The 13,573-nt window shown below is 39.7% G+C and overlaps 1 protein-coding gene across 12 annotated transcripts in view; it reads right to left on the bottom strand.

Annotated features, from left to right (window-relative positions):
* Nucleotides 1–13,490, bottom strand: part of LOC309860781 (uncharacterized protein) — a 130,669-nt gene extending 117,179 nt beyond the window's left edge. For 11 of the 12 annotated variants that reach the window (XR_014309620.1, XR_014309621.1, XR_014309622.1 and 8 more), the window contains exon 1: nucleotides 13,134–13,453. The gene's annotated coding sequence lies outside the window, so the exon portion shown is untranslated. Of the gene's footprint in view, nucleotides 1–13,133 lie in introns of all 12 variants that reach the window. The other variant, XR_014309619.1, reaches the window with a different exon arrangement.
* Between the last annotated feature and the right edge of the window lie 83 nt (nucleotides 13,491–13,573).

Genomic DNA, 13,573 nt, shown 5'->3' with positions numbered 1-13,573 from the left:
TGATCCCAGCATCCTGGGATGGAGCTCCACATTGGGCTCCCTGCTCAGGGGGAAGCCTTATTCTACCTCTCTCTCCGCCTGCTGCTCTGCTACTTGTGCTCTCTCTCTCTCCCCTCATCAAATAAATAAATAAATAACATCTTAAAGAAAAAGAAAACTGTGATGATGGCATTTAGTGGTGCTGTAGATCTTGAAGCAAATTTGTTGATGTCAGTGCTATTTCTGCCATTGAAAAGTCATCTGGGGGCACCTGGGTGGCTCAGGGGGTTAAGCCTCTGCCTTCGGCTCAGGTCATGATCTCAGGGTACTGGGATTTAGCCTCACATTGGGCTCTCTGCTCAGCGGGGAGCCTGCTTCTCCCTCTCTCTCTGCCTGCCTCTCTGCCTACTTGCAATATCTCTCTCTGTCAAATAAATAAAATCTTTAAAAAAAAAAAAAGAAAAGAAAAGTCATCTGATCCATTCCACTACTCCTCACTCCTCCTCTGATTTTTATAAACAAGTTCTATCAGTTGGGCCAATATGCATAGATGGGACAGAGAAAATGTTTCATCCCAAGCAGCCTGCCTTTTCCTGTTGTGACAGGAGACATTTGAATGACATTTGTCATCTTTTTTTTTTTTTAAGATTTATTTATTTATTTATTTATTTGACAGAGAGTCGGAGAGGTAGGCAGAGAGAGAGAGAGAGGGAAGCAGGCTCCCTGCTGAGCAGAGAGCCCGATGTGGGACTCGATCCCAGGACCCTGACATCATGACCTGAGCCGAAGGCAGCAGCTTAACCCACTGAGCCACCCAGGCGCCCGACATTTGTCATCTTAAAAGGAGCAGAGATTTTCTCTAAAGGAGGCACTGGTCCATAGCTGCTCTGAAGAAAATCAGTTCTACTACCTTGATTGGAAATGGGCAAAATCAAGTCATACGGCAACATACAGCCCATATCTAGCCTGTCACCAAGGGGCAGGGGATGAATTTCTGTTCTCTTTAGATGAGATACTCTCTCCTCAGTTTATTGCAAGCCCCAACTCCCTAACTGTTTGCACCCCTCCACCAGGCCTGGTCATGTGACTTGCCTGTACCAGGCAGGCATTTGAATTGATGACTTTTACTTAAAATGTTATTTATATCTCATATTGAAGCACCCACCCATGTTTAAATAATAGTTCTGCTCTGTACCTAGCCCATGTAGGTTAGATTGCTAGATTAGCTCATAGTGTTACCCTTACAAACTCTAATTTGTAGATAGCAATACTCTTCTACAAAGCTATGTTAAGTTCTTAGTGTGACAAATGTTCTATTATATACATATTATTTCTCTTCCAATCATTTCCTTGTCTTAGATATTAGTATGCCTCATCTCAGGGAATGACCCTCCATCTACTTGTTTTCCCAGACCCCTCTCGATTCTAATTTCCATGGGACTATTTCAGTCTTGGTTACCACTAGTTCTATGAATAGCCTGCACAGAGTAGACACTCAAACATTGGTATAATAAACGAAGGAGGCAGAATGGGCCCTTAATGTCTCTGGCTTCTATCAATGCTCTTGGAAAAAATGTCATCCTCTACCGTTCTCCCATCCCATTTTTGCCTGAGTTAATCAAATTAGCTTCGATTTGCTTCCAAAAGCCTTCCCTGACTACTCCCCAACTTCCTTCCTGGTCTGTTAAGTTCCATAGCTTCCTGCATACACCTTAACCACAGCACATGCCATATGGTTCCCATGCATGCCAATTGCACCCACCAGCTACATAAGGGATAAAGCAGGTATCTTCTTTACATTCTGGTGCCTATTTTCTTGACAGAAGGAAGCAAGCAAAGAAGGAAGGACAGACTGACAGATATTCTGTGGAGAATGTCCAGAATATATGTAGAAATGAGTGTGGATCTCAGAAGAGAGCTGTGGCAGAGAGAGATTTGAATTATCCGTGCTGATGCCATAGGGTGATCGGGTGATTGTTCTCTTCCTGAAAGCTGTGTGAGGGACAAACTGTCTAGGTCTACAGGGCCTGAAATGGAAGGTAGTCTTGGTTATAAGACACCAAAGATTAGTGGGGACTGTGATAAATTAGCAGTAACAGCCCTCTGTAAAGGGGACAAGCTAATAATTGCTATGCAGAGGTGCTGGCCCAGTGTAGCCAGATCTTCTGATTTTTTTTTTTTTCCAAAAGAAGTAAAAAGTACCTATTTTTTAATGAATGAGAAGTCCCCTACATTTTAAATGCCTGTCAAACTAAACAACTCAGCCAAATTCATGCCATGGCTTGGCAATTTGTGACTTCTGGTATAAATAACATTAAGGAAAGCTGATTTATAAACTATGACATTGTGTATATACTGATGATGGGAAGAAAAACAGGTCACTATTCCAAAGGAGGACAGAAAAGTATCTATAAGAACACACTCATCAGCTACTAGCTGAGTTAATTAAGGAAACACATATTTGAGGAAAGAGAAAAATTTAAAAAAGGGGCTATCAGGTAATGAATATTGGATCAGGTCCTTGGTTTGATTTTGGAGTAGGAATGAGTTATGTGTGAAAGAGGTCCAGTTTTGAAAAATGAGGGATTTCTTTAATAGCAGTGGATAATTTTTTAAAGACTTGTGGTACATTCTCAGCTATACATAATACTGCAGAAATGCACATCGTAAAATCCAAATATGAAAATACATCCAAGTCAATGAGCTCTCCACTCACCTCATGACCAAATTATACAATTTGAGAAATTAATTTTAATTAATAATTCAACTATATTTTAAATTACACTAAAATTAATTTTACATTCTGAGTGTTGTGTGAACTTATTAACACTATTTGAACTTATTACATCATTAAGTCCTGCTATGACCCCCCTGAAGTGAGTTTTTTATTCCCATTTTTCAGACTGAGAAACAGGTTCAAAAAGCTTCATTTGTTCATTCATTTATTCATTCATTTGAAAAATATTCATTTGACCTAATATGCAGAGCATACAGCAGTGAACAAAGCAGATATAATCCTTGTCCTCATGTAGCTTACACTCCTGGTGAAACCAAGTAGACAAAGAGGTACAGTAAGTAGCTTTCCTTCCAGACCTAGCACTTTCTTTGAATCCAGGCCTTCTATTAATTCTAAGGTACAAAGGTTCCAGCAAGTGGTCATTACTCTTCAATAACAGCAGTTTTATGGAGCCAGAATAGGGCAGAACTATGATTCAGAAAATGAAAGTTCTCAGGACAGCTAAGAAGCCCCTGGCCTACTCCTCAGCCATGTGATGTCATAAGAGACCCCTCTGAGGTAGGGTTTCCTGCCTTGCGACAGTTGAGATAATATCTGCTCTGGCCCTGGAAGAGCTGTGGTGAAAGCACAGCGGGAAAGAAGATTTTAAGAAGTGAAAGTTCTTATGAAATCCCATGTATATATTTGTGTAATGTTTGGTATATTTTACAAAGAGCTTTCAAGTAAATATAAATATAGTGTAATTTATAATACTATACAAACAGCCAAATACAAATATAAATCAACCAATGGTGAATTTCCAGCAATCTCAGGAAATCTGGAGTACGGTTCTGGATTGTTGAGTTAGCTTTAAGGATGTTGATTTGAAGAGATGTGTCATTTAATTGCCCTTAGAAGCATTTTGTTATAGCTGGAAACAGAGGGGCAGAGGCAAAAAGACCCAGACACATGAAGAGCTGCTGAGAAGAGCTGACTCCAGGGAGGAAATTCACTGAACAAATATTTGTTAGTTGCCTACCACGACTGTTTTGTTCATTTCTGTATCCTCAGTGCCCGGAACAAACTTCCTGCTCTGGAAAGGAGACAAATTAATATATACAAAGGAGACAATTAATACATACATGTGTTTATGGTAGGTAATCAGTGCTACAAACAGAAGCACTGGATGATGGTGAGGGGTGGTGGAAAGGAGGGAGAGAGTATTAAGATAATTAAAGCCAGCTGCATCAATAAACAAATCATGCAGTCTCAGTGGCTTAACCAACAAAGGTTTCTCTTTTCATAAAGTCTGATGAGGGCTGGTGACCCCAGGACCCAGGCCCTCTCCATCTTACTTCGGGGTTCTCTAAGGCAGAGGAAGAAAAGAGGGATAGAGGAGCCATGGTGATTGTGAATGAAGTGGAGATACAGCATGGTGGATCTCAGGGGGAAGAAGATTCCAGATAGAAACAAAACAAAACAAACAAGCAAAAAACCAGCAAAGACAAAACCTGAGGCAAGTTGTGGTTTCTGGTCTGACATGTAAGGAGCTTGTAAGTTGCTACTCCATTCTAAGGAGAAGTAAAAAGCTAAGTAAACTGAAAAAATAAAATCTTCTTAGATCCATAAGAGATGTGAAGTCACAGGGCAAACCACTAAATCCATAATGGAGAGAATGACAGATGAATACAGAGAATCCCAATTTATCAGAGCACAAATCTCTGTAGGAAATAGTGCTATGGTAGGAAAACGTGAACTGCAATTGGTGAGTTGCTTGAGGATCAGTGTGGACAACTCAGAGTTAAAAACTTTTGGGAAACCCAGTAATTAGAGCATCCCTACACTTTTGTGAGTTTCACCCCTGGATCTCTACCAGGTCTTCACAGTGAATACTGGAGAAAAATCTTCTAGTACTTCTGGCAGGGGAAGGAGAAAAGAAACCATTTTTAAATATGCTAGAACATTCTGTTCTTTTAACAAGGTCTGACCTCAGGAGAAACTATTTAACCCGAGCCTAGCGTGCTGGAGTTTTATTGGGGCCCAACTGACATGGAGGAAAGGGAATACCCAATTCTAGCTCACTGTAGCCATTCTGTGCTACTTATGGGCAGGGAAAAAACTGAGAAACACATGTGAAGTTCACAGTCCTGAGGCAGAGGCTCACTATAAGACTGGAGCCTAATCATCATCATAAAATACTTCTCTTCCCCACTGTACCTTACCACACATAACAAAAGGCCTATTTACAAAAGTTCCTTTTACCTAGTACAACATGCCTGGCTGTGAAGAAAATATTACAAGGCATACTAAAAGGCAAAACAAACAAACAAAAACCCACAAAACAAAACAAAACACCCCACAGTTTAAATAGAGAGGGAGAGAGCAAGTATCACAACCAGGTTCTTATATGTCAGGGATGTTGGAATTCCAAAGGCTGAGAAATTAAAACTTCTCAGACAAACAAAAATGGGAAGAATTTATTGGTAGTAGACCTGCTTTGCAAGAAATGTTAGAAGTTCTTCAGGGAGAAGGAATATGGTATAGATTAGAAACTCCAATCTACATAAAGAAAAAAAGAATATTGGAGAAGGAAGAAGGAAAGGTAGAATAAAATCTCTCCTTTTTCTTAATTGATCTAATAGATAACTGTTCAAAAAAATAATAGCAATGCTTTATTTGACTACATACACATTTATGTGTGCTTATAGATATGTGAAATGGATGATATCAGTAAAACAAGGAACAGGAGGGAATTAGTATTATTTTGTTGTTATATTGCTATTCACACTACCCATGAAATAGTATAGTGTTTTTTTTTTTTAATTTATTTTCAGCATAACAGAATTCATTGTTCTTGCACCACCCCCAGTGCTCCATGCAATCCATGCCCTCTCTAATACCCACCACCTGGTTCCCCCAACCTCCTACCCCCCCGCCACTTCAAACCCCTCAGATTGTTTTTCAGAGTCCATAGTCTCTCATGGTTCACCTCCCCTATAGTGTTATTTGAAAGCAGGTTTGGATTAGTTGTAAATGCATACTGCAAACTCTAGGGGAGCTATTAAAAAAGAAGTATAATTGATATGTAAGGAAAGAGAAAAAAATGGAATCATTAAATGTTCACTTAAAGCCACAAATGGCAGGAAAAGAGTAGAAGACAAAAATGGAAACAAAGAGCAAGGGCAACAACTTGAAAGCAGTAACAAATATGGTAGATATTAACCCAATTCAATCAATAATCACTTTGAATGTCAATGGTCTAAATGTACCAGTTTTAAGACAAAGATTGTCGGAATGGATTGAAGATCAAGACCCAATTATATGTTGTCTATAAAAAAATCCACTTGAAATATAAAGACATACAGATTAAAAGTAAATGGATGAAGAAACATATATCATGTTAACACTAATCAGAAGAAAGTAGGAGTAGCTATAATAATTTTGGACAGAGCAGATTTCAAAATAAGGAAAGTTATCAGGGATAGAGAAGGACATTACACAATGATAAAGAGGTCAATTCCCCCAAGAAGACATAATTTGTAACATGTATGCACAAACAACACAGTGGCAAAATACATGAGGCAAAAACTGACAAGACTTCAAAGAGAAATAGATGAATCTACTATTATAGTTGGAAATTTCAACACCTCTCTATAAGAAATGGACAATCCAAGGGCGCCTAGGTGGCTCATTTGGTTGAATGTCTGCCTTCTGTTTATGTCATGATCCTGGAGTCCCAGGATTGAGCCTCGCATGGGGCTCCCTGCTCAGTGAGGAGTTGGCTTCTCCCTCTGCCTCTCCTCTTACTTGTGCTCACTCACTCTCTCCCTCTCTCTCAAATAAATAAAATCTCAAAAAAGAAAAAAAAAAAGGAAAGAAAAAGAAAGAAAAGAAATGGACAGATCCAGCAAGCAGAAAATCAGTAAGAATAGAGCTGAACTCAACAACACCCTCAATTAGCTTTATTTAATAGAAAGGTATAGACTACATCCAACAACAGCAGAATAAAGATTTTTCTCAAACTCATATAGAACATTCACCAAAATTGACCATACTTTGGGCCATAAAACACCCCTTAACAGATTTAAAAGAATAGATATCATATAATGTCTCCTCTCAAACTACAGTGAAACTAAACTAAAAATCAGTAACAGAAAAATAGCTAGAAAATACCCAAATACATGGAGATTAAACAACATACTTCTAAATAACACATGGATCAAAGAAGCAATCTCAAGAGAAATTAAATATTTTTGACTACATGAAAGTGGAAAGACAATGTAACAAAATGTGAGAGGTAGGATGCAGTGAGAAGGGTCAAAGGGAAATGTATAGCTGTGAGTGCATATATTAGAAAAGCAGAAAAATCTAAACTCAATTATCAAAGCTTCCACCTTCAGAAACTAAAACAGAAGAGCAAATTAAATAAAAAGTAAACAGAAGAAAAGAAATAATAAAAAAATAGAGCACAAATCAATGAAATTGAAAACAGAAAATCAACAGAACCAATGAAATCGAAAGCTGTTTCTTTGAAAAGATCAATAAGCCTCTAGCCAGGCTAAGAAACAGAATGCAAATTACTACTATCAGAAATTAAAGAGGAAATAGAACTACAGATCTCAAGGACATTAAAAGAGTAATGCATACGACGAAGGACTCTGTGCCTACAAATGTGATAGCCTACTCGCAATGGATGAATTCTTTAAAAGACACAATATGCCAAAATTCACATAAGAAGAAATAGACAACTGCATAGGCCCAATATAATGAAAAACCTTCCAAAACAAACAGTACTGGGCCCAGGTGGGTTTGCTGGGTCCCCCAAAATTGGGTACCCCAATAATGGGTCCGTGATTAAAGGAGCGAGACTAATACAAAGTGAAGGTCAAGCAAAGCCTTATTTTGCGCCACACATCAGGAATCAGACTGACCGTCAAACACACTGGTTGGGGCCGCCCCTACAGAGAGGGTGACCCCTCCCTGCCTCACAGACTAACTTTTATAGAGCAAAGGCCATGTGGTTGGGCCTGGCCACACACAGGTGGCCAATGAGATTGTAAAACACACAGGAAACTCCACAGTGATGCTAGGTGACCAACTGAATTACTTACCCTAGTAGACATTTGAACCAGTCTATCACACCTTGGTTAGGATTGGTGCCAAAAGGCTCCCAAAGGGCAGGGCGCATACTCCTTGGTAGCTAGGAGACAGTGTGCGCCCCCACTGATTGAATACCTCCACCTGGCCTGACCCGCCCTTGTACTTGGACTTTGTTACGTGGGACTGGTTTCCCGGACTTGTTTTTAAGTAAGTTCCCCTGGGGTGGGGGGGTAAGATCAATTTAAGTTTTACAACAAAATGGCAGTTCAACCAGGGTGGGGCCGCTCTGGCTGAATAGGCCCTTACAGGTTCACTGGTGAATTCCACCAAACATTTAAGGAAGAAATTATATAAATTCCCTACAATCTCTTTCAGAAGATAGATGCAGAGGAAATACTTCCTAACTCATTCTATGAGGCCAGCATCACTCTAATACCCAAACCAAACAGATGTCACAAGAAAACTAAAGATGAATATTTCTCATGAGCATAAATACAACAAAATATTATCAAATCAAATCCAACAGCACATAAAACAAATTATATACTGTGGCCTAGTGGGATCATGTAGGTATGCCAGGCTGGGTCAACATTTGAAAATCAATTAATATAACCTATCATATCAATAAGTCAAAGAAGAAAAATCATATGATCATTTCAATAGAAGCAGAAAAATCATTTGATAAAACCCAAGACCCATTCATGATAAAAACTTTCAGTAAACTAAGAATAGACGGGAACTTCCTCAACTTGATAAAGAATATCTACAAAAAGACCTTATGCCTAACTTTGCACTTAGTGGTAAAAAGCCTGAAGCATTCTCACTAAGATCAGGAATAAGGCAAAGAAGTCTTCCTCACCAATGTTTTTCAACATCATAATGGAAGTCCTAGCTAATGCAATGAAGAAGACCATGAAATAAAAGGTATACAGATTAGGAGGAAATAAAACCATCTTTGTTTGCAGATGACATGATTGTCTATGTAAAAAACCCAAGAGAATCAATTAAACCCTTCTCCCCACCCCTAAAGCTCAAAAGTGATTATAGCAAGATAGTAGGATGCACAGTTACTATGCAAAATCCAATTGTTTTCCTACACATACTAACAGTGAACAAGTGGAATTGAAATTGAAAACACGATTCCATGTACCTTAGCACCCTCTGGAAATGAAATACTTAGGTATAAATCCGACAACATATGTACAAGATCTCTATGAGGAGAAATAAAACTCTGTTGAAAGAAATTAAGTAACTAAGTAAAAGGATATTCCATGTTCTTGGATAGGAATACTCAAGATGTCAGCTCTTTCCAACTTGATCTGTAGATTCCATGTAATCCTAATCAAAATCTCAGCATTGAGATGCCTGGGTGGCTCAGCTGGTTAAGCAATTGCCTTTGGCTCAGGTCGTGACCCCAGGGTCCTGGGATTGAGTCCTGCAATGGGTGCCTTGCTCAGCAGGGAGCCTGCTTCTCCCTCTGCCTGCCAATCTCACTGTTTGTGTTCTCTCTCTCTCTCTCTCTGACAAATAAATAAAATATTTTTAAAAACTCTAAAAAATCCCAGCTTTATCTTCTAGATCAACACTCTTTATAGAGTCTACATGTAGAGGCAGAAGACTGAATCGCCAAGACAATACTAAAGTAGAAGAACAAAGAGGACTGACACTACTTTAAGTCTTCCTCTAGGCCTGCAGTAAGCAGACAGTGTGGTATTGGTGAAAAAATAGACAGACAGATCAATGGGACAGAATAGAGAGCTCAGAAACAGTTTTATATAAATACAGTCAACTGATCTTTGGCAAAGGAGCAAAGACAACACAAAGAGGCACAGATAGTCTTTTTGACAACTGGTGCCAGAGCAGCTGGACATCTGCATGGAAAAAGAAATAAACCTAGACACAGACCTTACACCTCCCACAAAAATAAACTAAAATGGATCAGAGACCTCAATATGGAATGCAGATTATAAAACTCATAGAAGATAACATAAGAGAAAATCCAGATGACTTTGGGCATGGCAATGACTTTTTAGACATAACTCCAAAGGCGGGATCCATGAAAGAAATAATTGATAAGCTGGACTTCATTAAAATTAAAAACTTCTGCTTCGTGAAAGACAATGCCAAGAGTATGAGAAGACAAGTCACAGACTGAGAGCAATATTTGCAAAAGATACATGTGATAAAAGATTTATTTCCAATATACAGAAAAATTCTTAACACTCAACAATAAGGTAACAACCCTTATGGGCCAAAGATCTTAACAGACTACCTCTCTGCAGAAGATATATGGATAGCAAATCAGCACATTAAAAAATGCTCTACATCATATGTCATCAGGGAAATGCAGATTAAAACAATAAGATACCACTACACACTTACCAGAATGGCCAAAACCCAGAACACTGACAATACCAAATGCTAACAAGGATGTGGAGTAACAGGAATTCTCATTCATGCTGGTGGTAATGTAAAGTGGTAGAGTTGTTTTGGAAGTTGGCAGTTTCTTACAAAACTAAATATACCCTCACCATACAATCCAGTAATCCTACTCCTTGGCATTTACCCAAAGGAGTTTAAAACTTACATCCAGACAAAAACCTGCAGAGGGATGTTTATAGCAGCTTTATTCATAGTTGCCAAAATCTAGAAGCAACCGAGATATCATTCAGGTAGGTAAGTAATAAATAAATTGTGACCCATACAGACAACAGAATATTGTTATGGCTGAGAAGAAATGAGTTATCAAGCTATAAAGAGACATGGAGGAAGGTTAAAGGCTAATACTGTACGATTCCAACTGTACGACACTCTGGAAGAGGCAAAACTATGGAGACAGTAGAAAAGATCAGTGTTTGCCAGGGGTTAGGAGGGAAGAAGAGATGAATAGGCAGAAAACAGATGATTTTTAGGGTAGTGAAACTAATCTGTATGATATTACAATGATAGATGCAGATACATGTCATTATTCATTTGTCCAAATCTATAGAAGGTACAACACTAAGAATCCTTATATCAATTACGGACTTTGAGCAATAACTATGTGCTAGTGCAGGTTAAGTAACAGTAACCAATGCATCACTCTGACTGGAAATGTTGATGGTAGGGAGGAGACTATGCACATGGATGAAATGGGTATATGGAAAATCTCTTGTACCTTCTGCTCAATTTTGCCATGAACCTAAAACTTCTCTAAAAAAATAAAATCTATTAAAAAAATCCAAGGCACAAATATGCTTGGCTTGTTCCAGAAATAGCAAAGAAACCACTGTGGTTTCACTCTAGTGGAAGAAAGGAATGGAAAGAGAGGCAGGGGCCAGGCCACATAAGGCCGCTCAGGCCAAAGGAAGAAGTGTGAAAATATGGGTGTGTAGAGCCATTTAGTGTCCCCTAATGACGTGTTTTTATGAAGATGTAATGAAATAGAAATAGTTGATGGTTATAACGATTATGTAACTTATGAATAATATGCTCCGTTTTCTAGAGAAATCTTTTTTTTTTTTTTTTTTTTAGATTTTATTTATTTGACAGTGAGAGAGGGAACACAAGTAGGAGGAGTGGGGTAGGAAGAGGGAGAAGCAGGCTTCCTGCTGAGCAGGGAGCCGGACACGGGGCTCCATCCCATGACTCTGGTATCATGACCTGAGTTGAAGGTAGCTGCTTTACAACTAAGCCACCCAGGCGCCCCACTAGAGAAATCTTTTAAAAACGTGTTACTCTTTATGTCCCTGAGCGAACAGTTACAAATTTCTAATACTTTAGCACATTTAAAAAAATATCTAAGACCCTAAGGGGCATTTCCAGCCACTCAGGTGCCACACAGCCAGGCACCATCGACAGCCTGTCCCTGTCCTTCACCAAACCTGATGACTGGCCTCCCATCAGACTCCTACAAACTGAGCACTTGCATGGGCATTAGTACTGCAAACAACCTCTGACATCCAGTAACTCCTCAAGCACCGTTTCTAAGGAGCAGCCCAACCTGGCTGTAAAAGATATCACCTCAAATTCCTGGAATTTTTATACCTGAAATAGATTTTCAGTCTCTCTGTTTCAAAACCTGAAGCATTGCACGTTTCTTGTTACTTAATTAACTCTTTAATCTAAAAAAGTAGCTACCAGATGAATAGTAAGGGTGAAATTCAAAACATTTATCCTAAATATTCTAGATTAGCTTCTCATAATTAATAAATAATATATATACATATATATAAAACAATAAATAAAATCAATTATGTTTTCAGTGTTTCATAAATGTTGACTTCATGTTTCCGACTACATAAGCTGTTGACATTGAAATTCAGTGACCTCTGTTGCTTACTGTTAAGAAGGATTGTAACCCAGAATTTTTAGCTAAAAATGCTGTAATTCAGAATTTGCTTACAGAGTTGAATTAAGGTTTTTGTATTAGGGATAAATACTGTAGGAGTAATTCTGGTATACTAGGTTGGTGGTTTTGTGCAAGACGCTTAGAATACCACAGCCCTTCCTTAGAATAATTGTAAACTCTTCTGGCCTGTTTCCCAGATTTGCTTGAAAAGGGTCATAGGACAGGCTGAAATTAATGGCATATGAATTGTGAATCCCAATTAGAGGTGTCTTCAAAGGAATAATTAGGTTAGACTTAATAATTATGAGAAGAAAACGCTTCGGGCAAATTACACAGAGAAAGAAAAGAAGATGTGAAACAATGCGACTTTGGAGATTGGAGTTGATTAATAATTCAGGAAGTGATTTTTTAAAAATCTACTTATCTTAAAGATAATATAAATTGAGTGAGACAAAGATGAATGGAGAGAGATGGTCACTGATCTCAGATTAGGAGTCAGGTGTGAACACGGGGGTCCCTTCCGGTGCATATGCTCTGGGACTGTGATTTTAGGATCCCTATTCTGCTTACGAAGGAGGACAGGGTTTTTGCCTTCCCAAATAACAGTAACGTGAGCACGAGTGGCAGCAAACACCTGAACTGTACTCCCCATTGTAGAGTATCTGCCGCGTATTAACCTCTCCCTTTCATTTTCCTCATCTGTAAATTATTGATCTACATGATTATTGAATCCCACAACCACCCCAGGAGGGAGGTACAGGTGACTTGCTCAAGGTCATAACCTAGGTGGTGTCAGAAGGCAGACTCGGACCCAACAGCCTGACTCCGAACTGAAAGCTCTCTCTCGTCCCCTGCGCTACCTGGTCTCGGGGAGGTGAAGGGACACACTCAAAATGCCAGCCCCCCGTGCCCACTTACATTACTGTAAACTCTCCGACACCGACACCTCCTCCCACCCTCTCTACCACCCTTAGCCTCTTAATTTGTCAAGCACAACACCTTCCTTACTTTGCTCGAGTCCTCCTCCTCCCCTTCTTGCCAGAAGGTTCCAGCGGGCGGAAGATGGAAAGGCGCGGACAGGGCCGGGCACAGGCATCTTGTTTCTCTTCTTGGTGCGGTCGCTAATCGCCCTGAAAATCCTTCGTGAGATGTGTGGCTAAATTATTCTAGAAGCACTCACTGAGCGCTCAGAGTAGGAACGTTTGTCAGGAATGCGACTATTAATTTACTTTCTAGGACACGTTTTTGTCATTTAAGAGCCCAATTTCCCACTCAAGGTTTCTGAGTGGAAACCTTCACGGGGCGCCTGATGGCGCGGCGCCGGCCTGGAGGGGGCAGTGGCGGCCGCGGAGTGGGCCCTGCGGACGGATGCGGCGGCTCGGCCATCGCTTGCTCTCGCCTGGCGCGCGGCTCTCGGCCGTGGATTAGCGCAGCTGGGTACGTGGGAG

The sequence above is a fragment of the Mustela nivalis genome (genome assembly GCF_964662115.1).
Source record: "Mustela nivalis genome assembly, chromosome: 3".
In the NCBI taxonomy this organism is placed as follows: domain Eukaryota; kingdom Metazoa; phylum Chordata; class Mammalia; order Carnivora; family Mustelidae; genus Mustela; species Mustela nivalis.
Note: the sequence above shows the minus strand (reverse complement) of the source record. Positions and strands in the feature narration are given on the sequence as shown.